Consider the following 27029-nt stretch of genomic DNA (forward strand, 5'->3'; position numbering starts at 1 on the left):
TGAGGTTCTTTTGACTCCCGCTATCAACAATGAACTGTATCGGGGAGCCCTTTACCCACATTTGGGAGTGGAAGAGACGCTCCTCCTCCTCTGGATCTTCGGGTTCATTTTTCTGGATCTTTGCGGTAGCAACAGTGGCGCTGGGATCCGCATCAATGATCTGCTTCCCTTTTTCATACCCCTTATCGGGTTCTGACTCAGAGTCGGAACATGCATCTGATTCTGAAACCTTTAGCTCAGCCACCAGTGACTGCTTGGCCCGACACTCACTTGTGTTGTGAGTGGAGCTCTTATGGAACTCGCACCATTTTCCAGTGTCCTTTCTCGGCTTCGCGACGTTGCTCTTTGCTTGCAGCTTCGGCTGCAGGGAAAATTTTAAGAACCCCCCCTAAATTTATAAATATAATAAATGGGCGAATCTCCATGGTATATAGGAAAAATGGAAAGCGATTTTATCAATAATATAATATGTATATATAATTTTTTGGCGAATCTCTCACCAGGCATGGCGAATATTTTACTCAATTATAAAATCTTGTAAGATCTTGGCAAGTCTTTCACTAAATAATAAAACTTTGTAAAGTCCTAGTGAATCTTAGCATAGGCTACATGTTGGTTTAATTCCCCCATTTAAATAGGCTACATTCCAGGTGAATACCATGGGTCAATACAATGTGCCATTTTTATTTTTATTAATTCTAATATTAGGGTTAATAATGGTTTTTTGCATGGTATTAATAACAATCTAGTCCATGGTATTTGTCCCATAGTATTTTGGCCATAGGTTTCACCTAAATATAACCCATTTTTTGAGTGTTCGTAAATATAAGGTGACTTATGGAGTAAATATAAAAAAATGTTTTATTTCTTTACCATACCTCTGGTTTATTTATATTTTTATTAATTTACCATACCTCTTTTACAAATATGGTATTTGGCCCATAGGATTCACTTAAATAAAACCTCTTTCTTGAGCCTTCATAAATAGAACGAGGGTTATGGACTAAATATAAAAAGAGGTTTTATTTATTTACGATACGTCTAGTTTATTTATATTTTTATTTATTTACCATACCTTTTGAGTAAGTATAAAAAGACGTTTTATTTATTTACCATACCTCCACTTTACTTATATTTTTATTTGTTTACACCCTTAGATGTATATACTGTGACTTATGGAGTAAATATAAAAAATGTTTTATTTATTTACCATACCTCTCATTTATTTATATTTTTATTAATTTACCATACCTCTTTTATAAATATGGTATTTGGCCCATAGGATTCACTTAAATAAAACCTATTCTTGAAAATGGGCGAATGGAAGGTTGTAAGTCCTAATTTCAAGGGCTAAATTTACCTTTTTTACCCTCTCCCTTAAAATAAGGTGGGCTATTTGAGGTGATTTGTAAAAATGTACTATGATACAAAATATTCGCCCACTAAAAATTTAAAACCCCTTAATTTCGCCAAAGGGCGAACATTCGCCCCTAAAATTATCCTTGTTCGGCTGGTTGTCTTGGGCTGTCCCGCCTTGGCTTTGTCCTTTGTTCTGTGGTTTAGGGGCACCTTTCCCCTGCTTTGGATTCGCAGATCCAAAGTCTTGCTTCTTTTGTTTAAACTTATGCTCGATCTTGACGGCATACCGGTATGCTGCGCCGAGCGAGGGGATGTTTAGGAACTGTATTTCTTCCTGGATGTACTTGTGCAGGCAGCCACGGTATTTGAGTATCAAATGTTGCTCCGAATCCTTGATACCCAACTTTGTGCGAAGGGTATGGAAAAGATTGGTGAACTCCGGCACGTCTTGGTCCCTTCCCTGCCGCAGCATGGTCCACTTTATGTATTCATCCTCATAGCTTCCGACAGGGTAGTACTGCTCCTTGATGGCATCTCGGAACGAATCCCAGGTGGGTGCGGCTGAAAATAGTGAGCCAGTACTTTCATCCTTCTACTCGCAGTAGGTTTCCTACTAGTCCTTAACGTGGGGGGCTGCTTTGAGAAGAGCAAAAACAATCTTTTCCCGACTCGAAAATTCATGAACAGAAAAGTAACCCTCTAGCAGATTTAACCATTTATCTACGGCATCGGCGTCTATCTGACCCTCGAATATGGGGATTTCAAAATTAACTTGTACCTTAAAGGGTGTGGCGTTTCCAGAGGAGCTGCTGGAAGCCGATGCGCCGCTTCTGGGTAGCCGCTGAAGGATCTGCGCAAAGCTGTCCATCATCGCGTTCCGTTGTTGCTCGAGCGCTTCTTCGAGCAAGATTTTGATGGGATCTCCTGCCCCCTCGTCTTTCTTCTCGTCCACCATGGGAGGCCGTCGGGATTTGCGAGGCTGGTCTTGCAAAGGTTCAACCAGTTCAAGCCCTAACTCCTTATATCCTGACCTTGTTGGGGACATGCAAAGAAAAACAGAGAAAAAGCAGACCGCCTCTGATACCACTGATCCGGATTTAAACAGGAACGCAACAAATTACAGAGATAACCATATACACAAAGATGCAGCGGAAATAATACTTCATTTCATTAATGGAAAATACTGAAATATGCTTACAAACAGAAATGGAAATAAACTAGCTAGGGCGATGGTAGCTTATCTCTGAGAAGAGATGTGATGGCTACATGCCTCTGAACCGTGTTACAATGAGGCTCGAAGGCCTATTTATTGTTGAGAAACAATGAAAAAAACCCTTATCATTCCAAAACCTAACCCTAGGAGATGAAACGCCAACTGTGGGCCCCGTTTGGGGGTAAGTTGGTACATCAACTTCCCGGGGTCGTAACTTTGGCATATGATCTCCGTTTGACGGGTACAATAGCTCATTAGAAAGATCTATCCGAGAACTATCATTGTTGGAACGGGCAACACCAGTCCATTCCATGGACTCGTGTTGCCCCCGGATTCCCCAAAAAACGTCGTTTAGGGCCTCAAAACGGCTCCGGAAGTTCAGGACCCGAAAAACTGCTAAAAATAGTAAGTTGTGCTACAATTAAGGAAACTGAAAATGCTGAGAAAGACAATGGTGGGGGTCCAGGTGGACTTGGCAGGTGGCCACCAATATCCACCTGGATCATGAATCCAGCCCTCAGAGACATTGTCAAGGAAGAATTTCAAAATTTACTGGATGCAGGATTCATCTACCCCATCTTTGACAGTGAATGGGTCTCTCCTTTGGTGTTAGTGCCAAAGAAAAATGGTAAGTGGAGAATTTGTGTCGATTATCGGGAACTGAACAAGGCCACTAAAAAGGACCATTTTCCTTTGCCTTTCATAGATCAAGTGTTAGATGGTCTGGCGGGAAAAAAGTTTTTCTCCTTCCTAGATGGGTTCAACGGGTACAATCAGATCCAAATCAGCCCAGAAGACCAAGATAAGACCACTTTCACTTGTCCTTGGGGTACCTTTGCATATCGGGTCCTTCCTTTTGGTTTGTGCAATGCTCCTGCCACTTTCCAGAGAGTAGTATTGAGTATATTTTCTGAACTGGTTCATGATGCAGTGGAAATATATATGGATGATTTTACTCCTTATGGTTCTAACTTCCAGGTTGCTTTATCTAACCCAAGAAAAGTTTTGGACAAGTGTATTGAAATGAACTTGTTCCTCAGTTCGAAGAAATGTGAATTATTGATGACTGAAGGGATCGTGCTAGGTCATGCAATATCTCAACAAGGATTGCAGGTGGACCCCAACAAAATTTCCATCATCCAAAGGTTCCCACCTCCTCAAAAGGTGAGAGATATCCAAAGTTTCCTAGGCTTAGCAGGATGTTATGGAAGATTCATTAAAGATTTCAGTAAGTTACCCTCTCCGTTGTTTTGTCTTTTGGGAAAAGATGTCGAGTTCATATGGACTGAAAACTGTCAAGAAGCCCTAGATACCTTGAAAAGTAAACTTGTGACTGCCCCAATTTTGAGAGGCCCAAACTGGGCCCTACCTTTCCACATTCACACAGATGCCTTGAAAAAAGCAATAGGAGCAGCCTTAGGGCAAGTTGATGAAAAGTTACCTTATGCCATATACTTTATAAGTAAAAATTTGTCAAAGGCAGAGTTAAACTACACGGTAACCGAGAAGGAACTCCTAGTTGTAGTACATTCCTTAAATAAATTCAGACATTACATCACAGGCTATCAAACCTTTGTACACACTGATCATGCTGCAATTAGGTATTTAATGAACAAACCAGATGTAAATGCTCGCATTATTAGGTGGTTTCTTTTATTGCAGTAGTTTGATCTAACCATTATTGATAAGCCTGGTAAAGAAAATGTTGTTGCTGACTTTTTGTCTAGAGTAAATTTGCCTACAGGTGAGGAAGGAATGGTGGATGATCAAATGCCAAATGAGCACCTATTTTCTATCTCAGTACTCTCTCCATGGTTTGCTGATATAGCAAATTACTTGGTTTCAGCATAGTTCCCACCACACCTGTCCTCAAAAGAGAAGAGCAAGATCGTGAGGAAAAGCGTCCCTTTCACCTGGATTGGGGGAATCTCTTCAAACTTGGCCCAAATCAGATCTTAAGAAGATGTGCCAGGGAGGAGGAAGTTTTTGACATTCCCCTGACCTGTCATGATGGACCTTGTGGAGGCCATTTTGCAGCAAAGAGGACTGCCTTCAAAATTTTGCAAACAGGTTACTATTGGCCCACTCTTCATCAAGATGTGAAGAGATACACTAGCCAATGTGCTCGGTGCCAAAGGATGGGGAAACCTACTCCAAAGGATGAGATGCCCATGCTGCCCCAAGTGACTTTTGAGCCATTTGAGAAGTGGGGCATGGACTTTGTGGGTCCTATAAACCCTCCTTCAAACCAAAAAAATACATAAATTTGTGCACCGATTATCTGACAAAATGGGCAGAGACAAAAGCAATCAAGGCAGCAACAGAAGAAAGAGTAGCTGAGTTTTTGAGAGAAAACATATTCTACAAGTTCGGGTATCCAAGAGAACTGGTTACAGATCAAGGCAGTCAGTTCACTTCCAATTTGATTGAAGACCTACTCACACATCATAAAATTAAGCACAGGACTTCCACCCCTTACCATCCACAACCCAATGGGCAGGTGGAAGTCACTAACAGAGATTTGTAAGGAATTCTGACCAAGGTAGTGAGCAACAACAGGAAAGATTGGGCAGATCAATTGGTTGAGGCCACTTGGGCCTACAACACCACATGGAAGACCACCACTGGGTTCGCCCCCTATGAACTGATCTATGGGAAGAAGGCTTTGCTGTCAATAGAGTTTGAATATAATACACTAAGGATGGAAACTCAACTGGACCTAGACCTCAGCCATGCACAGGAGGAAAGACTACTCCAGCTCAATGGATTGGATGAACAGAGATTGTAGGCCCTTCTCCACACAGAGGTAATCCAGCTTCAGAGGAAGATATGGCACAACAAAAATATCAAGGAGAAGTAATTACAAGAAGGTGATTAGGCACTGCTCTATGACTCAAGGTATAAATATTTCAAAGGCAAGCTAAGGACAAGATGGTTGGGACCCTACACTACAGAAAAATGCAATTACAATGGTTCAGTTCTGATCAGAATCATTGATGAGGAAACCATCTCCATGCTTGTCAATAGACATAGGTTGAAAATTTACAAGAAGCCCCTCACCAAGCGAGAGTTCATTGAAGATTTGAATAAGATAGTGTTGGTAGTGGAGCAAGTCTCAGCCTCCACTCCACCCACTCACTGAAGAAAAAGAAAAAATAATAAGGACTCAAGTGAAAACCTCTATGAGGCACTTGAGTCCCATCATTGGGTTGAAAACCTCTTTTGAGGTGGCCCAGTGATGACAAAAACAAAAAAGAGAGAAAATAAGATCCCTGGGTGAAAACCTCCCTTGGAGGCACCCAGGGTAGGCAAGTAGGGTGAAAACCTCCTGGAGGCACCCTAGTTGTCTTTTCAAAAAAAAAAAAAAACAGAGAAAAAAAGGAAGAGAAAATTGACTTTTAAAATGCATTGCAGGTTACAGATGGACCACAGGAAGCAAGGGGACATGCCACAAAGCCTATTTCACATCCTCTATAATCTTCTCCATCATGTCTGACCTTTTTTTCCACCTCTCTATGTTTTTTTTGAAGACTGTGCATCCTACAGGAGGCCCTGTGTGTTCTACAGGAGGCTCCTGTAGAAATCACAGAGAGCTCGAAATGGAGTTTAACAACAGTTTGAGGAACTGGGGATTGTCCTGGAGAGCATGTGGGCCATCCTAACCCTCCATCCCACACCTGCACCACCTCATTTCCATTGATTTCTTTCCTTCCTCCAGAAAAAACACAGAAACCAGTTTAAAAAAAAAAAATAAGGAAATAAAAAGGACAGAACCTCCACAACTCACCTGCAACTTACCAAATCCATCTCTATTGCCATCAAAATCTTTAGTAGCATCCTCACAACTCCCAGCACAAGCATCAGCTAAAATTTTAGAGGGAGAAGCAGCTACAGGAGCTCCTGTAAGATTTCTTGTAGTAGCTGATCCCCTTAAAATCAAGCTCCAATAGCAAAATAGGTATAGCCACAGGAATGCAGAGGATGTTTGAGGAAAGATTTAGTTAAAGGGTACCTATACAAAACAAACAAGCCACATATCAAGGAGAAAAAATCTTATAACAGAAGGGATACAGGCATGTAGCACTGGAATCCAGGCATGCAGCAGCAACAAAACCTAGCACCACCGTAGCATGAGCATTCGACCTACAGGTAAGTGCCTAACCCTCTCCTCTATTGCATCTGTATAATTCAAAAACTACATGAACGAATGAAATGGTTGGGATTAAACCAGAAAGGTGGCTAGTTAATTGGCCACCCTCATCCAGTTCGATTGCGCTCATCCAGAGATTCCACCACATGTGTGTCTAGTCAACTCATGGAAAATCAAAAAGACAGGTAGTGGCAGATGTTTAAACTCCAACGCAAATGATGGGAAGTGATTGTGGGCAGAAGGCATGAAGACTCATGATGACACAGCAATGGGGACCAACAGTTTGAATAATGGAAACGTACCCTTTTTTCCACCTCACATCATGGCCGGAAATATCTCCAGTAAATATTTTCTCCTACAGTCCCTTATGGATTCCAACATTAAATTGAAGGCAGGAGGTCCAGATCAATTGGATCAACATGGACTAATTAAACTGCTGGTGGAAGAAGCCCTCCACACCTTCACAATCCCCATAGCCTGGGAGATCTTCATCAATATGACAAGAGAAGATGATATAAAATCCCTCACATATAACCTTAGTCCTTCTGAAAGTGAGGGGGGAGAGCAAAAAGGGGAAGATGAGGAGGAAACCAAAACAGAGGAAGAGGACACCAAAACAGAGAAGGAAGAACCTGAAACAAGGAAGGAAGAGACTAAAATAGAGGAGGAAAGGACCAAAGCAGAGAAGAAGGAACCTAGGATAGAAGAGAAAAAGACTAAAACAGAAAAGAAAAAGACTAAACCAGAGAAGAAAAAGACTAAAGTTGAGAAGGCAGAAACTAAACAAGATGAGAAGGAAGCCAAAACAGAGCTAGAGGAAACAAAGCTAGCAGAGGTAGAAAAGATAAAAGAAGAAGAAAAAGTGGCAAAGAAGACAGAAGTGTCTCCTGAGACACTAGAAAGGGAGGTAGCAACTGTTCTTGCTACCCTTGGCACCCCAGTTAAATCCAAACAAAAGAGGAAAAGGCAACCATCAATGTATTTCAGGGTTCGAAAAAGCACAAGAATAAAAACTGGGAAGCCACAACCATCCTCCAATGAGCCTATCATCATTGAAGATTCTTCTACTGTCAAAAAGGAAGAATCTCCATCCAAAACCCCCATTACCTATGAAAGAGGAAGTCCTAGATTTTCCACTTGGAAGGAAAGAATAAAACTACAAGACTCAAAAACAATCCTATAGGAGGCACAGGCCGCTCTCCAAGAGACCCTAACAAAGCTACATGAGACTGAAAAACTTGAGAAAAGGGTAGAAGAGCAGCCCAAGGGGAAGGATGAGGTAGCAGAGACACAGGAACCTAACCCCCAGCCTAGTTTAGGCTCTTATTACAACCTTCTTGAAGGGGGGAAAATTATTCCACAGAAATTTGCAGTCCCACTTTTCTTTGAATTGGAAAAAGAAAGGATAAGGAGCCATAGATGGATGCAAATCACCAAGTCCAAAGGGGTGGAAGACATTGGACACATGGAGAACAAGCTGAGAGAAATGGGTAAGGAAATGAGCACAGTAAGACATACAGAAGCCGTCATAAGATCTCACTTGGAAGCAGAAAATGAAATGTTAAGAAAACAACTGCAAGAAAGGGAAACCCAATTAGCCTGCATGGCTAGCTGGTCTATGGAGGCACTACAGTGCAGAAAACCAGGAAAATCATATGGAGTATAGCTCGAATATCAGTGGCTATAGTTCCAAATCAAGACTCTGGCACAGAGAGGCACCATGCCTTTTCAGGATTATCGACAGTTCATGGACCTATGTGACCATAGTTTAGCAGAAGACAAGGAAAAGATAGCAAAGTTTTATTTGCATAACATGGCCCTCACTGATATGAACCCATGGGACCCTAATGCTAGGTTAGGAGAATTGCAGCTGATGGCCATGGCATCATGGATGAGTCATGAGGAAAAAAGGGCAACAAAAGTCAAGAAGTTGATGGAAAAAGAACAAAATGAACCCCTAATGATTAGAGCAGAGCCATCAGACCCTATGGTTCTCATTAGCACACACCAGCTACTTGCAAATGATCCTCAAAGGGCCCCTAAGTAAATCAATGATCAAGCCCAGGCTATTGCACATTTTGAGGACATGGAAAGATTGCTTGGAGATGATTGCATTCTTGCCTGCATGAGGAGGTGGAATACACTGGCACACAACTTGCGGATTAGGGAGTATCACTCCCCAGCCAAGATGAAAGAAGCATTGAGGAGAGGGCCACTATACAAGCACTCTATGTAGAGTTTGAGGGCCAATTGGATTGGCCTCAAGTTGAGTCCCCCACTACTGCTAGGACTGCTAGAGGGCACAAAAGAAGAAGAAGAAAGATAGTAGTGGGAAGAGGTGGACAGAAAGGCAGGATTCCATGATAAAGAAGAGGATCTCACATCAGAAGCATGGGATGTCAGGGAGGCCATCAGGGCCATCAAAGATGAAGAGATGGACTAGTTGCTCAGAGGATGAGAAACACATTCAGTAGGGGGGTGATGATGAGCCCCAGAAATGGGTAATTATATGGGCTCATTTTGCCTCCTAACTTAGCTTAATCCACCATTCTCATTAGTTTATTGCATTTTTTTTATTATATTTATTCTAATAGAGTGATTCGGGCTAGTGATTATGCCATGAAGTCTAATGTGTGCTTTATGCAGATTTTTGGTCAATTTTGAGACAAATTCAAAGGTTTAATGAGCATTTGGTAGCGAATATTTGAGGAAAACAAGGGAGAGGATTTATAGGAGGGTATCCCCCTCATTAATGACTCCCTACTTCGAATCCTCCTTCAGAAAGCTTGGAGCACAAGCAGCCACATCAATGCATCAAAGAGGCAACTGAGCAAGTGAAGAATAATTCTTGTCTATCTCAAGTCTTGGGAGCCAAGCCTCCTTGATTTTGGGAGAGCTGTTGGGGGCTCTAGCTATATAAATAGAGAGGCTTAGGGCCTCAGTAGGTTGTTGTATGTTAGTGAAATTTTCGCACTTTTTTTGCAGCTTTTTCTCAACTCATTTCGAGCTTACTTTTGTGAATAGTTTTATGTAATGTGACTATTATTTTGATAATGAATATGAAATATTTTCTGAGCTAGCCCTGAGTTCTTCCAAAGGGCTGGAGCTCTTGGGTTAGGGACCAACCCAATCTACCTAGAACCTCTTGTTTTGTATTCATATGTTTTTTTCAGTTCATCAAGTAGTTGTTGTTAGATAGATTTTCTTTTCCCTTGGTTAGAACAAGTTGCTTTTGGTGATTTACATAGCTGCTTCCATTTCAGTTTGCTGAAGTAGGTTAAATAGTGATAGGAAAAGATATAAAAATTCCATCAATAGAGCCTTGACCTCCCTTCCTCCCTTTGGGACCATGAGCTGAGGTCAAGACACTCTTGCTACCACAAAAACACAGTTTTGCTTCCTCCATGCAATTTCTAGTGTTATAGTTTGATTCAGAGGTTAATGTTTTGCTTCAGATCCATTTTTCCATACTCATTTCTATTTCTGCAATAAATCTCTTTCCATGCTTTCCTTTCCATATAGCATTGTTCAACATTTTATTTTCCTAGATCAGAATTTAGGTTAACATGAGATATAGTTCTGTTTTTTGGTGCAACTAGTTCTTTTCTTGCTCAGTTTCAGTGTTTGATTTGCAACTTTCTTACAGTACATCTCTACTCATAATAAGCCAATAAAGAAGGCATCACCATCTCTTTTGCTACATGTTTCACAGGACATTCACAGCCCTTCAAAAATCTGCCCTAATTTCTGCACTTTTCTCATAAGATTTCCTCTCGTCTCTTAAACAAATCCAACCATAATTTTCTTTCCTAATCATCCTTGATGAACTTTAGACACCTTAACACATCCCTCTAGTCTTCAGCTACCCTTCCCCACCATTTTTCCACCTTTAAAACCTCTAAAACAGCCCTCGGCATCCTCCTGTAGATCCTCCTATAGATCCCCTGTAGCCTCTTGTAGAATTTCCTGTAGGTGACTTTTTGAAGTCCAGTTGTAGGGAAAGCCTCTAGGAGGTTTCCAGAGGCATCCTAAGACCCCTCCACACCTTCCTACACCTTTGAAAATTTCAAAGTCTCCCTCCATTTCCACGTAATCGCTGCCACATCCACAAACAGATAAATTACATGCACGACAATTTCACATAGAATACATAAAAATACAAAAAATATGTTTTTTCTCATTTCCTTCTAGAAATAGCTTGAATAGATTTAGTTGACTTCCTCAGTAGGTAATGGCATTCATTTCATAGGTTTTCATCTCTCTTTCTGCAAAAGTATGGTTAGTTGGTAAATTAGGGTTTGCTAGGTTGTGCTTCACATTCCAGTCTTCTTTCTCTTTTTGCAAGTAGAATAGCCTCTGTAGAGTGAGATTTCCTTTCTTTCATCACATTCAAAGCTTCTTCTAGAATTCATAGAAGTTGGATTGAGTTCCTAGTGATCTTGCGCCAGCTGACCAAGTGACAGCCTGCAATAAGAACTAGCACTTGTGCATACAACATCGTTGCTTCCAAGTTTGTTATGAACTACCAGGTTGATAAAAGTAAAGTAGGAAGCCCCAGGAGTTGCAGCATTATTGCTGCAAAATTGGTGCTCACCAATCTACATTCCTTTTTCTCAGATAGGGAATTCTAGACATGTAGGCATAGGTTCTCCTGCAAGCGTTACCTACCATGAGCTTTGTGTGAAATCCTCAAGGGTGTCCACCTCACCTACCACACGTCGAGTGTTAGAATCCATGTCAAGACTGCCAAGTAGCTAGATGGTGCTATGTAGAAGCTTCCACGGCCAAGCTAGCTATGCCTTGATGTTAGAGAAAGGTATCCAAACTATTGACAATGCAGGGATGACAAAGCCTGCCTAAATGGGTTTCGACTGTCCTTTGACTAAAAGAGAAAATAATGCTTCCAACATTGAAACAACACCTTTTGCACAGGTTCAATGACTTACAACTCGATGAAGGAACATCCATGTATAATCACAGGCACTACAAAACGGGCAGTCTCTTATGTAATTATTTCATGTTAATAAAAGGGGTCTTTGTTCCCAATGTTCCAAGTTTCATTCCAAATTCTTATGACTCCTAGTATAGCCTATAACATGGCATGATCTTTATATGTTATTTATTTAAGTGTTATTATCAACATTTTTATATATTTCATACATAACCAAATTCCTATGTAGAGGAGTCGCATAATCTTTGTTATCAAGTTTATTCAACTATATTCTATTATATATTGTATGTTATGATGACATTAGCAAGTGCTTCACACAACTCCTCCTTACAATTCGAAGGCACATGCTTTAGAAACTCATTTAACTATAACAATAATTTCATAAGTGGAACACACACATATATCTATGCATATTTATCCCAACCATAAAATCGATCTCCACACATAGGAGTAATTACATGCTCATTATATTAACAACACTATTACAGCCCAAAAATCTAGAACCATTTCAAATAGAAATGCATCATAAATTAATCAAGGTGTAAACAAGCACAAATGGTTACTTATCTTTAAATTTGTAGGGTAACTAAGTCAGGTACAAGCAATCTCCACCCAACAATAGACAACTGCAACCACACTTACTTGAAGCGATCACCCCATAGCCAGATTCTAGAGTCTAAGGGGGGGTACTCTCTTAAGGGAATTGATTACCAGTTTCCAAATGAAAATAGGGAATCCCATTGGGCCTCTTCCTCAATCCCACCATTTGACTGCTACCATCCTCTTCAACACAAGGAGTCCAAAGGTCCTATACCTCACCTCAAGTGCACACATGGTGATTCACTCCCTTCTAGGAAGTCCAAAATTCATTGTAACAATAAGGATATAACCATAGGCCTTCAATCAATTCTTCCTATGATGATGCTTTTGGATTAGCCTCTTCCCAAGTTGTCCATGACTCCAGAGTCATTTACCTCAACCCATAGCCTCTAAGAGACCCAAGATGTTACAGGGCTCTGGAGATTACATTCCAACCCACAACCTGCATGGACCCAAGTTGTTACAGGGCTCCGGAGATTACATTCCAACCCACAACCTGCATGGACCCAAGTTGTTATAGGGTTGGAAAGACTTTGTCTCAACCCATAGCCTTAAGAGAACCAAGATACTACATGGCTCTATGTATCTTATCTCAACCCATAGTCTCTAGGGACCCCAAGTTGTTACAAGGTTCCAAAGACTAACGACTCAACCCACATCCTCCAAGGACTCTGAGGACCAATCACTTTCTCTTCTCTTCCTACTTAATGCTCTTGTTGGATTCTCCAATATATGTCTTCTCTCTCTGTTGCTCACTTTCCTCTCTTATTTTCCTTGTCCCTATTGTTTCTTCCTTTTCCTTGTTTTATAGCGATTCTTCATCCCCGTCCTCACTACCTTACCTAGTATCATCTTACATAATTTTTTATGTCCTCTTTTCCTTGTTAAGGTTCATCAATGTATGGGATTGTGTCCTTTCTTTTGCAACTCATTTAATTTAAGATCCATCCATTAAAATCATTCACCCACTAACCTTTAGTGTTTGTCCAAGAAATTTAGGATTCTTCTCTGCACAAGAAAACTACAATCATTCCAAGCAAGAAATCCTCCTCCTCAACTTTGGAATCCATGTCCCTTTGACTCGGTCCCCTTTTTTTTAATTTCACATATTTCTAAAAATATTTACAATTCATTTTATGAGAGACCCATGGGTGGGGCTATCACAAACCTATCCCCCTTAAGGTAACACTTCACTTGGTGTTCATCTACCCATATGCAACACCAATAATAAAAGATAGTCACATACTATTTTGTGGAGCTTTATATAGATAGCTCTATATAGTATTTACAATCATATACATGCTCTCTTTAACCAAAAAAAAAGAAACGATAATTTCCTTTTATGACATCAGTAATTTCCTAAGTGGCCTCCTTTGGCTCAAAGTGCTTCCATTGCACCTTGCCTTTCTCTATGGCTCGATTCTAGAGCATGAGACTCCTCTGGTATAGAATTCATATTAGCTCTAGATGAAACTCTCCCTGTGGTTCCACCTGTAGCACGAACCAATCAATCACATTATTAGTATCTTGTAAATATATTTTAAGCAAAGATACATGGAAAACATCATGAAATCTAACTGGTGGAGGTAAATCCAATCTATATCCCACTGGTTCAATCCTCTCAAGGATTTCAAAAGGCCCACAATATCATGGTTCCAACTTGGCACATGTCCCAATCCTTAGGGAACTCTTTTTGGGTTTAACTCTTATATAAAGGTGCTCCCTAACTTGGAACTCTTTGTGTACTCTATGTTGATATGCATATATTTTCTACCTCTCTTGTGCCACTTTCAATTTTTGTTTTATAATCTTAACTTTTTGCTCCATATCCTTGAGCATATCAGGTCCTACATGGACCCTGTTAACTGGATCACTCAAGCTAATATGAGTGTTGCAACTCCTACCATACAATGCCTCAAATGGGCTCATCTTTATGGATTCTTGGTGTCCATTATTATATTTTAATTCAACAAGTGGAAGATATTCTTCCTAGTTCTTGGGTTGGTGCATCATATACATCCTTAACATGCCCTCTAGGATTCTGTTAATCCTCACTATTTTCCCTTTTTTTTTTTCTGGATGATAGGTTGTACTAAATGCTAATTATGTTCCCAATCCTACAAACAGTTCCTTCCAAAACCTAAAAGTGAATCTAGCATATATGTTTGACACAATCTTCTTGTGGATGCCATGTAGTTTCACAATCTCCCTTATGAATATTTGTGTTATGTCACTGGTGGAGTTCATGGGCTTGACTGCTACAAAATGAGCTACCTTTCTCAAATTATCCACCACCACCATGATTGCATCTTGTTTCTTGGTGGTTCTGGGTAATTTAGTAATGAAATGCATATAAATTACCTCCCACTTCCATTCTGGAATAGGGATGGGTTGCAACAATCATGTCGGATGCTTGCACTAGACCTTTACCTACTGGCATTCTATTCCTTTTTCCATGAAATCAACCACTTCTTTCTTCAAATTCAACCAGTAATAGTACCTTTTAATTGTCGTAAGGGTCTTTTGATACTCTATATGGCCCGAACAAGGTTTAACATGGAACTCTTTCATTATCAATATTTTTATTTCATCACTATTTGGCACATAAATTATGTTTTTAAACCTAATTAGGTCATCCTTATTGAGGTGATATTCTTCATCCTTGCCATTTTGCAACAATTTTCCTTTCACTTGATAATATTTTTCATATTTTTAACCAATGTTTTTTACTCTTTCTATCAGGTTTGTTGTATAAGAATTTACAACTACTAAGTGATTTACTTAAATTATTCTGCTCAAATCATCAACAACCTTGTTTTCTTTACCTTTTATGTACTTGATTTCAAATTCAAATTCGCTGAGTGTGGCCAACCATCTTGCTTGCCTAGCATTCAACTTGGGTTTCCCAAACAAATACTTGAGCCCACTATGGTTTGCCATGAGTGTAAATTTCCTACCCTAGAGGTAATGCCTTCACATTTTTAAAGCATGAATGATGGTAGTCAATTCTAATTCATGGGTTACATAATTCACCTCATACTCATTTAACTTTTTGGACTCATAGCATACTACTTTCCCTTCCTACATTAAGACTCCACAAGTCCCTCTTTGCAGGCATCTGTACACAGCATGAAATCCTTGTCAGGATCTATAATTCTTATTACTAGTGCATTAGTGAGCAATAACTTTAACAACTCAAATATTTCTGCACATTATGCAACCCACTAAAATATTTTTCCTTTAATTTGTAAGGTTTTAATGGGATGGCCTATCTTGGATAAATTCTAGATAAATATCTTGTAATATCCTGTCAATCCCATGAATGATATAAACACATCCACATTCTTTGGATTTGTCCACTCCACTATGGCTTTGATCTTTTCAGGGTCAAATGAGATTCCTTCCTTGGAGATGATATGTCGCAAGTAATGTATTTGTGATTGGAAGAAGTCACATTGGATAAAATTTTCATAGAGCCTATCCTCCCTCAATAACTGTAACATTGTAGCCAGAGGCTTTTCATGCTCTCCGGCTGCCTTTGAATACATCAATATGTCATCAAAAAACACAATAATAAACTTGTCCAAATAAGGCATGACAGACTATTCATCAGGCACATGAACATGGGAGGGGCATCGGTAAGCCCAAAATGTATCATGAAGAACTCATAATGTCCATATCTTATCCTGGAAGCATTTTTATAAATGTCTTCCTCCTTGATTCTTACTTGATGGCAGCCTGACCTCAAGTTAATTTTCGACAAAATAGTTGTTCCCCTCAACTAATCAAATATATCATAAATCCTTGGTAATCGGTACCTATTCTTGATGGTCACCTTTTTTAACTACCTGTAATCAATGCATAATCTAGATGTTCCATCTTTCTTCTTTACAAATAGTATCGTTGCTCTCCATGGGGACACACTTGGATTTATGTAGCCCTTATCAAGCATTTTCTTTAGCTACAATTTTAGCTCAACCAACTCTAGGGTGCTCATCCTATATGGTGCCTTGGATGTTGGTGCTACTCCAGGTACTAGCTCAATAGAAAAATCTATCTCTCTGTGAGGAGGTAATCCAAGAACCTCCACTGGAAAGACATATGCATACTGCTACAAAACAGGGTACCTTTGTAGCAATTCAGTTTCCCCATCTTCTATCATCCTTAGAAACATACACTATAAATAGTATGCATCCATTTTTGCTACTGTGTTTTCCTTGCATAACAATGATCAACCTTACTAAAATGGGATTTCTCCTGCCCTACAACACTCTTTTTGTTCCTTGCCCATCCAAGCATTCAATTTATTTTTCATAGAAATCTACATTGGTCTAGTGTAAATACAACCAGTCCATGCCCAACACTATGTCATATGCACCAAATGGAAATACATTCAAATGGACTATTGCGGGAATGTCATTGAGCTTGAATACAAATGACCTTACCCAATGTTTGATCCTTCTCTTTGTCCCAATTTCCAACTGAACCAACCAAGGTTCCTTATGTAACTACTTGCCCAAACCACATTTCTCAACAAGTTTTAGGCTAACATAGTGTTGATGCCTCAAAAATCGCTGCAACAACATCGGGGATAACCACCCGGTCCGGACCTTAGTACAGCTCCTTTTTCCGTTTGGAATAGTGGCTCCGACTGGGGATAATGGGACCAGTTTCCCAAAAGTGGATAAACGGGATGAATGGATGATTTATAAACTAGGCTAACGGTGAGCGAATAACTAAATTATTAACAAGAATACATAAACTATGATCTATCCCGGGAACTTATTGAGCTTTAAAGTGCAGCGCTTGATGATCTGTGTCTATAAACAGGCATATAGATGACTCTATTTAACGGACATAGACATTATTTCATTCATGATTACTATGCTTAAATAGTTAAGCAAAGCAATTGAAGTGATATTACCACACTTATCATTTATATCATTGACATATACATGATTAAAAAGAAAGGCACATCATAAAACATCCAATAGTGGAATGAATATAGATCTGCTGTTACAGCGCATGCATATAATCAATAATAGCAAGAATAATCACATAACAATTCATATGAAAGGAATGAATTCAGACATAGATAGAAATACCATATGAGCTGCTTGACACTCCCAATATCAATCGCTACTTGTAATTCTTCCTTCAACGCAGAAACATTCTCAACAAAGACAATAGTGAACAATTGCATAAAAACTTCCTTGTTGAATTAAGAACAACTGGTCCAGTTTCATAAAAGAATATTGACTGAAGCACAATAGTGCAAACTTCAGTCTTTAAGTCTGGTACAAAACTTTACAACCCTTTCCAAAACAATGAAAGGGTCTATAAATACTAAATTAATCTAAATATCTAATAAACTGAAATCCTACTAAATCGGTGTCAATAAATCTTGATCCTATTTTCCTTAGCGATCTGGCAATCGGCGGCATGATTCATCAAGTAGGCTTCTTGCCTTTAAATCTGAGCTGACTTATCGCAAGCATTGGCTCTACTTCAGGAGGTTTGTTGAGGCGCGAACTGAGCTGGGCGGCATAGGTGGCATCCTGAATATCGGGAATCATATACCCGATCGCATCTGTTAGGCACTTAAGGGCGGCTCTCTGTGTATGCGGATTTACCAGGAAGAACCAATATGTGTCCCAGGTTAAACTGTTAATCCCAGCGATTAATCTCCCCTTTTCCTCTAAATCAGGATAACATGATTGCTCCAATGTGTTCGTTGTTGTCAACTTTCCTGGTGTACATTGGGAAATCATATTTGATAAGTAGAGAGTGTTGTTAACTAGTTCAACTAGATTGTTGGAAGTTGATTTACATCTTGAAGCCGCCCTCTCTGCTTTCATCATCTGGGACTGCCATTCTATGAAGAGTATATCTTTATGCGTTTCTAGGATCCTCGGCAAATTTTCCGCTTTTCCTTGATCAGAATCTTGCCAGTCAAGAAATGCAGCTATGGTTTCTTCGGCTTGATCCAATTCAGTTCTAGCCTTCTCTACCTGCTTATTTATGGATGCCGTTAATTCACACAGTGGCTCTACCTGGGCGATTTGTTGACACAGAAGCTTAATTTTGGATATTAATGCAGTGTTTATTTGTAATGCTTTTGCCCTAAATTCAGCCACTTGTGGAACGCCCTTTATTTTTTCGAGCTGCAATGACAATTGAGCAATTTGCTCATCCTTTGTTTTCATCATTTGCTCATTTGCTGCCTTTAATTGTGCCAATGCCTCTGATAATTCCTTATCTTTCTGGATCGCGCTTTGGTCGATCCTTTGCTTTTCTGCCTGCAATTGTTGAGTTAGTTGACTGTTCACTTGCTGTTGTGTCAACAATTGCTGCTCTGCTTGCTCTGCCTTCTGCTTTGTCTCAGCTAACTCTGCCTGTAATGAGAAAATCTCTTGATCCTTTGTTTTAAGTAGAAGACTTACCTCCGACGCCTTATCAATTGTCGCTGCCAAATAGGCTCCCTCATACTGCGACAGTTTTGTCAGGTCATCGGAGGGGTCAAATTCCTCCTTCCAAACCACATTGCCTGTAACAGTTTGCTCTGGGAAAAGGGAAGGTTGATCAGTCCTTCTTCTTTTCCTTTGTCGTTTAACCACTGCTTTATGCCTTGGACTGTAGAAAACATCCAGGGGAGGAATATCTTCTACCTGGAGAATAATTTGGTCGGAGGGGTCCTTTGGTATTATCTCAACGTCTTTAGAACTGGGTGGGCCGCTGGTTCCACTCAGAACCTGTGATGAAGTGATTTCCGATGTGTCCGTTGTCTTGGAAGTGTCTGTATCTTTTGAACATTCCAACCCATTGATGATGGAATCAAATTGCTTCCATTCCTGGAGCAATTTAGGGTCAATATGAGTATCTATATTGACATCAATGGTGGTTTTTTTTTGCTTTTCGGCTTGGGACTCCTTCCACACTTTTTCCTGTTCTCTCTTCTGCTATTCCTCTTGTTCTTTCTTTTGCCTTTCCTCTTTTTCTTTTCTCTGCCTTTCTTCTTGTTCTCTCCTCTGCTTTTCCTCCTGTTCCTTCTTATGATCCTTTGTTATAACCGGAGGTTCCTTTGACTGTTGCCGCTCAGGCTCGCTTGATGATGTCGCTGGGGTTGTCGCTAGTAAATCTAGAGGCAGAGTTTGCAACCTCTGTTCTCTAAGTTTATTAAATTCCGTCAACCCTTCATCATTATATTTCACTTTAGCGAATGCTTTAACCTGATTTATTGTCTCAACTGAAGAGAACAGGTCGTCAAACATATCTTCTTTATGGTCAAATCTTGTCAATTTGGCCTGTTCTAGTGCATTATAGGCAACTTTGTTTGGATCAAAGTGCCTATTTGGGAGAGTCGCCAGAGTTAATGATTGAATCTTTGTAGCTTCCTTTTCTGCATGTTTGAGATCATGTAGAGTATAGACACCACATCTCAAGGGAAAAGAGGGCCAGCCCTGCTTTTTATTCTTTTTGAGAGTTTGTGTCACACTCTCAGCAATAATTTGGTAAGAGATTTCTCTTGCCAGCAGTTTATCTGGTATGTATAAAGGGAGAACGTGAGGTCTGGCTTGGCTACCGAAAACTCTTATGTAGGTAAATCTCTCCTCTCCAAACCATCTACCTATTGCGGTTAAATCAATTCCGGCTTGATAAGAAATCTTGGGAGCAGGTTTATCGAAAATGGAATAATAAATAGGCAACATAAAGCCATTACAGACTTGGTATAGATGATGTTTATAAGAAGATTTCCACAATTTCTGATGATATATATGAATAGGCGTGGGGTCTTGTGCAGTCCACCTCCAGCCGAGTACGGGGAATTCAGAGTTAAAACACAGGGTATCTAGAATATAGGCACTGTAGTAGAATGGGGGAATTACCCTTTCAGAAATACGGGTCTTGCTTCTAAACTCAAGCATAGCTGTTGCTAATTTGTCTGAGAGGATAGTGGCCCAATCCATAATTACACTGTTGCATGCTGCTTCCATTAGGGGAACCATTTCTATGGTAAAATTAGCAGAGTCATGCAATCCCCACAATCTACACATCATTATTCCAGCATAGCAATAAGGAGAGGCCAGGGAATCAACTGAGTACTTACCAGACGACTCATGTTTGTGCTTGGCCGGATTTTGTCTCCAATCTCGGAAGGGTTCGGATTCAACTTCATTTTCGTTTGCGAATTTCTCCAGGAACGCCTTATTATATATCTTCTCTGGCTCGGGCAAATGATACATTTGCCTTAAATCATCAGCTCTGAATGACCCGAAAATCCTCCCGTCTCTAGTGCTGAAGGTTCTATCTAGAATTGGGATTTCTTCAATTGCCCACCGCACTACGTCTGTGTATGGGAGAATTTGTTCCCTGGCTGCTATCCTGTGAAGGAAAGAGTCGGCTAAGTCCTTGAGAGTACCCTCAGATTTCCGAGTTAAATCCACAGTAGCTTCTACTATTGTCCTTGCTGGTTCTTCGCCTTCAATCAGGTTGTAGGTACCTTGCCAAGTAACTCTGACGAGACCCGTACATGTAGTATCAGATATCAATCCCTTCTTTTTGTCCACGACAGCTTGTCCTGCAGCTGGTGTAGCAGAAGCACCTGTGGTCTTCTTGGATTTCTTCCCCATTTTGCTTGAGCTTTCTCCTTTGGATGAATTCTGCATAGAGGCGAAAATAAACGTAACACAGAGATATGCCAATGAAAATCCAATATGGGAAAGATATATCGATCAAAGCGTGCTAAGAGGTTAACTCTAAAAATGGCCGCAGAAACACTCCATGGGAAGATCTTACAATTACATTAAATGGCCGTTTAAAACCTGCCACCCCTTAAATGCCCATTATACCATTATTCGGCCGAATGACCCATTTAAGCGTGCTATGGATGTTTTGGCGGTTGGGCGCAGGTGCATCATTGCTTAGCAGATTAAGCTTTAAATATGATTTGATCATAATATCCCTCCATTTAACGGTTTTTTGAAATCCGCGCTATATCATAATCGGGCGTCGGGAACACTTAAATCCTTATGTTGACAATTTTGAAACCCCGATCGCCGATAGCGATATCGCATCGCATCGGGAGAATTGGTATTATATAAACATATGGATAGCATACCACCGATCGTCGATAGCGAAATCGCATCGCACCGGGGTGAATGGGCATAACAATGTGCATAGATAGTGTATCACCGATTGTTGATTGTCGATTGCGATATCGCATCGCATCGGGGGTATGACCTGGGCGCCTTATTATTGTGCATAGGATATTGCCGATTTCCGATTGCAATATCCCATCGCATCGGGGTGAAAGGCTTGGGGTGCTTTTAAGACTGTGTATAGAGTATCGCCGATAGCCGATAGCGATATCGCATCGGCGGGAACCCATATGTCACTTATTTGTGTTTTCTATGTCATTGCGATATGCGATCTTGCGATCGCTTTATCGCAATGATAAAAGATTGTTTTATTTGATCAAAAATGGGTTTTTCAAAAGGTTTTATATAATGTCTTCATTTGGTTTGCGGACCTTTTTCAAATAATGCAATCTTGATACCAATTAACTTCTAAAGGGACCTATTTCATATGATAATTTTGTAAATAAAAATGATATGAAATGGGGGGTTGTTGTAGGGCACAACAATTGGCGATTCGCTGGAAGAACCAGTTATCTCTGAAAAGCATAGAAATACTTAAACTTTTGCAAAATAGAGTTCTAATCAAAGGGGAAAATTCTAATATAACTAGGTATGTATGCATTCCAAGTAAAATGAATCTATTTTTTGCTAATTTCCTCTCTTTTTTAAGAAAATAGATACATTCTAAGTTTTAAATAGGCCTCTATTGGTTTATAATGATAAAACAGAAAACTTTTCCAAATTAGCTTTTATAGTGAACTCTTTTGTCATAGGTAGAGCCTCTGCTGCCAGCAAACGTTTATAGTTTCGACAGGGATACCTTTTAACCATGCTATTGTCCATTGTTCCATCCAATTAAGAGTGTGATTAACAGAATGAATTCAAAACATGTTTTCATATTTTGTATTTCATTTCCTTTTTCTGTTATTGATAAGATAAAAAGCCATTGTCCTGGTTTGGTGGCCAGCTATTGACAATGCCATTCACTGGTAGTAATCTAACCGAACAAGCTGGCTCGTGATGAGACCCCTTGTCTTATAATTTAAAGCCATTACCCTGTTTTGGTATGCAGTATTGGTAATGTCCGTTAAACTATTTCCCTATGAACATGGTAAGCAGGCTTGTAATAAGACCCATTATCTTTAATATCAGATATTTTAGAATTACACTCTGAGTAATCATAAACTTTAGTGAATGGGATAAACAATCTTCTCCTTAAGAGTAAATGGGTGACAGGGTAAGAGTTGAAGATGCTGAAATTGGATTAGCTTCTATCTTGATATTGATAACCTTTTGAGACCAATTTGAAAACAGAAAATGATTTACAATACTTCTAAACTTTGAGAGGAGTTCACAAAACTTGAAATGTGGTTTCAAAATACAATGATACCTAATTTCCTAGAAATTATCCCTTTTGGTTAAGACTTCTATTATTTAAAAGCAAATATTCATACTACTTCTGTAGATCAAATTTTCAAACACAGCAAATGTCAATAGTAGATACCTTACAACATTATTTTCTACAAATCCTACAAACTACAAAAATCTATTAAACTAAAAGGAGAAGGGGTTACCTCCTCAATTAAAGAATTTCTTCAAGATAAGGCCATTAACAGGGAGATAATCTCTCAAACCTGATAAATCTTGCAACATGAAGGTTGAATGGCCTATCTTCTCACAGATCTGAAATGGTCCAAGCCACATCTTCTGGAACTTGGTGTGTTTTCCCTTGTCCTCATGGGCTTTGTCCCATTTCAGAACTAAATCACCGACTTGAAATTGTTTTGAACCGGATGAGACTGAATCAAAAGCTGCTTTGATGATTTGCTGATGTTTGGCATGAATAACCTTGGCCTTTTCTCTTTCCTCTTCTAATTTTAGAATTTGATCATGTCTAAACTGAATAGAAGAGGAAGGATTTTCCTCAATGAACTGAATTAGGGCTAGAGAAGGAAGAACAAGATTTGTGGGCAGTACTGCTTCTTTTCCATACACAAGGTTGAATGGGGAAGATCCTATAGAAGCTTTTTGTGTTATCCTATCAGCCCATAACGCAAACATTAAGGATTTATGCCAGTTTTTATGATTTTGTTCTATAGTTCGCTTAATGATTTTGATCATATTCTTATTAGTAGACTCTACTAAACCATTACCATGGGGATAGTAATTAGCAGAATACTTTAATTTAAATCCTCTTTTAATAGCGAAATCAAACATAGCATTGCCTGAGAAATAAGATGCATTATCAAAAACAAGAGCATTTGGGACACCAAACCTGGTAATGATGAATTGATCTATGAATTCAATGATTGTTTCAGAATTTGCTGTCTTCAAAGGGATTGCCTCAACCCACTTAGTAAAATAATCAGTAGCAGTAAGGATATACTTATGCTGTTTGGAAGAAGGTGGAATAATCTCCCCAATGATGTCCAATCCCCATTGCTCAAATGGTTGTTCAATGTTGACTGGTTGCAGAGGGAAAGCTGATTTGCGTTGTCTTCCACTAGAAGTTTGACAATTGAGGCATTTCCTTACATACTCGTGGGCATCTTTAAACAGAGTGGGCCAATAATATCCAGCATGAATAATTTTGTGAGCTGTTGTGTCAGCTCCAAAATGTCCTCCTACTGGTCCATCATGTAACTCCTGCAAAACCTTTTGTGCTTCAGGTTTCTCAAGGCATCTTAATAAGATTGAATCATAATTCTGCCTAAAAAGCACATCACCAATAATTGTAAAATTCTTTTCTTTTAACCTAATGGCCCTTTTGTTTTTGTAAGACAGGTTTGGAGGTGCATAACCATTCTTTAAATAAAAGATTAAATCTGCATATTGAGATTCAGAATCAGTAACACTTATCTGATTGATTTCTTCAGTTTGAACTGTATCGCTTGATTCTGGAATGTTGGATGCTCCTGCCAATATCCTGCAAAAACCTTGGCCCCTAACAATCTTTGCTGGTTTAATTTCTAAGTCATATTCTTGAAGTGCTGTGACCCAATTTGCCCTTTTTTCACCCAGTTCTTTTTGGATTAATAGCTGCCTGACTGCAGGGAAAGGAACTATAACTTTTGTGTGGGTTTTTAGAAGGAAGGGTCTATAATGTTTGACTGCTTTAAATACAGCAAAGGCTTGTTTTTCTACATCGGAGTAATTCAATTCATCACCCTGAAGATTTGAGCAAAAAAATGAAATGGGTGCTTCCAGATTGTGATCATTTAGTTGCGTGAGTACTGCAGCATACGACGAGTTGGATGCGATGGTATACAATGTAAAATGATTAGAAAAATTTGGAGTATTTAAAGCTGGGGCATTGATTATTGATTGCTTGATTAGATCAAAAGCTTCTTTTTCTGCTGATCCCCACTTAAAGGCTGAATTTTTCTTAATCATTGTTTGAAGTGGCAAAATAATTTGAGAAAAATCTGGAACAAATCTTTTAACAAAATTGATCTCGCCTAAAAATGACTGCATCGATTTTTTATTGTGTGGGAAAGGAATTTCAGAGATTTCTTTGATCCGATCAGGATCAATATAAATGCCATCTTTAGACACAATAAAACCCAAGAGCTTCCCTTGATCAAGAGCAAAGAAAGACTTTTTAGGGTTAAGAGAAATACCATATCTTTTGCAGCGTTGAAAGATTTGACTTAGGTCATGCAAATGATTAGACCTTTCTTTAGAGAATACAGTAATATCGTCTAGATAGATGACTACTGTTCTATTAAACAACCCTCTAAAAGCTATATCCATAGCTCTTTGGAATGTCGCTCCTGCATTTATAAGTCCGAAAGGCATTTTCTGATATGCATATGTTCCCCATTTTGTTCTGAATGTAGTTTTAAGCTGGTCATCAGGATGAACTAGGACTTGGTTATATCCTGAGAAACCATCTAGAAAGGACATCAATTCAGAGCCTGCTACTGATTGAAGTATTTGCTCCATAGTAGGTAATGGGAAATTGTCTTTCAAGCTCGCTTTGTTCAAATTTATGAAATCAATACAGATCCGAATGTCGCCATTTTTCTTTCTGACTGGCACCATATTAGAGACCTAGTTTGAGTGTCGGACAGGAAAAATAATCTTGGATTTTAAGAGTTTGTTAAGTTCCGATTTTATCTGGCTCTCTAAGTTTGGATGTATTTTTCTTAACTTTTGCTGAATCGGTTTCTGATCGGGAAGTACCGGAATGGTATGCTGGATAATAGATGTATCATATGTCTTCAAATCATCATATTTCCAAGCAAAAACATGTTTATTTTTCCTTAACAGTTTAATGAATGCCTCTTTCTCTTCAAAGGAAAGTCCTAATCCTAAATTAATATTTTGAGGAGCTTGCTCAGTACCTAGATTTATCAATTCAAATCTTAGGGTAGAGCTTTGGAGCTTTGCATTAGTCACAGGTTTAAACCTGTCTTTAATATCATAAAGATCCTCCAGCTTTACCACAGGCTTAGGAACTGCATTTTCCTGAGGTGTTTCTCTCATTTGGGAGTCATGCTCATCTTCCTCAATGATTTGATTATCATAGGACTTTTCAGAAGTTAAGAATTGTAAAATATCCTCATCATGGTTGAATACTCTCCAATTAGTGACATTGTCAGGAATTGAAGGCCTAAAAAGCAATTCTACGGAAAATCTATCTGGGCTGTAGTCTTCAAAAGGTAGGAGCTTGGAAGCTACATTAGCTAGGAGATCGGCTGCCGAGTTTTGAGACCTAGGGATGGAGGAAATGTTGAATGCGGAGAAGTGCGAGGTAAGTTCTTGTACTAGCGATTGATAATGCTTGAGGTGATTTGAAAGACAATGAATTGTATTTCTCACCTTTTTAACAATAATTTTAGAATCGCCGAATACTTTTAGATATTGCACTTTAAGGCCGATTGCTTTATATAATCCCTGGACTAAGGCTTCATATTCGGCTGTATTGTTAGTGCATTCAAATTCTAGCCTACAGGACAGCATTGTCTTTTCCCCTTGTGGGCTAACCAAAATACATCATGCTCCTGAGCCCTCGTTAGACTTGGACCCATCGAAATATAAAGACCAAAATAAAGAGGTATTAACAAATGTATTTACAGTTTTCTCAGCATCATTGAAACATCTAGACCTATCTGTTTGTGAAAATTTCTCAATCTGAGATGAAAAATGATTGACTGAGAAAGGAGAGGGTTGGGCAACAAAGTTGCCAAAGAATGACTTTGATGAATAATTCCCCAAAATGTTGTTGTTGAATGCTACCGGCTGGTTTTCTTGTTCGAATTCTGTAACTGTATGGGTCATATGTTTTTCCCGATCGATCCTTATTTGATTTGGCTTACCCTTGTAGGGAAGCCACATATGTGACCAATCACTGGAAATATACCCATGCAATTTCTCAGACCAATCCCTACTCAAAATTAAACCGTAAAATTCAGGTATATCGGCTATTAGAATATCAATCCTCTGTACTATTCTTGGATCTACAGACAACCTGATAGTTACGGAATTAATCTCTCCCACAACCTGTACTTTGGTCCTATCCAACTGTACAACATGAATAGCAGACTTCTGGGGTTCAATGTTCAGTTTAGAACAAACTGAAGCTGGCATTATGTTAGATGATGCCCCTGAGTCAAT

This window comes from Pinus tabuliformis, chromosome 5_2 (assembly GCF_031772625.1).
Source record: "Pinus tabuliformis cultivar Carrire ecotype Pingquan chromosome 5_2, CPIR1, whole genome shotgun sequence".
NCBI lineage: Eukaryota > Viridiplantae > Streptophyta > Pinopsida > Pinales > Pinaceae > Pinus > Pinus tabuliformis.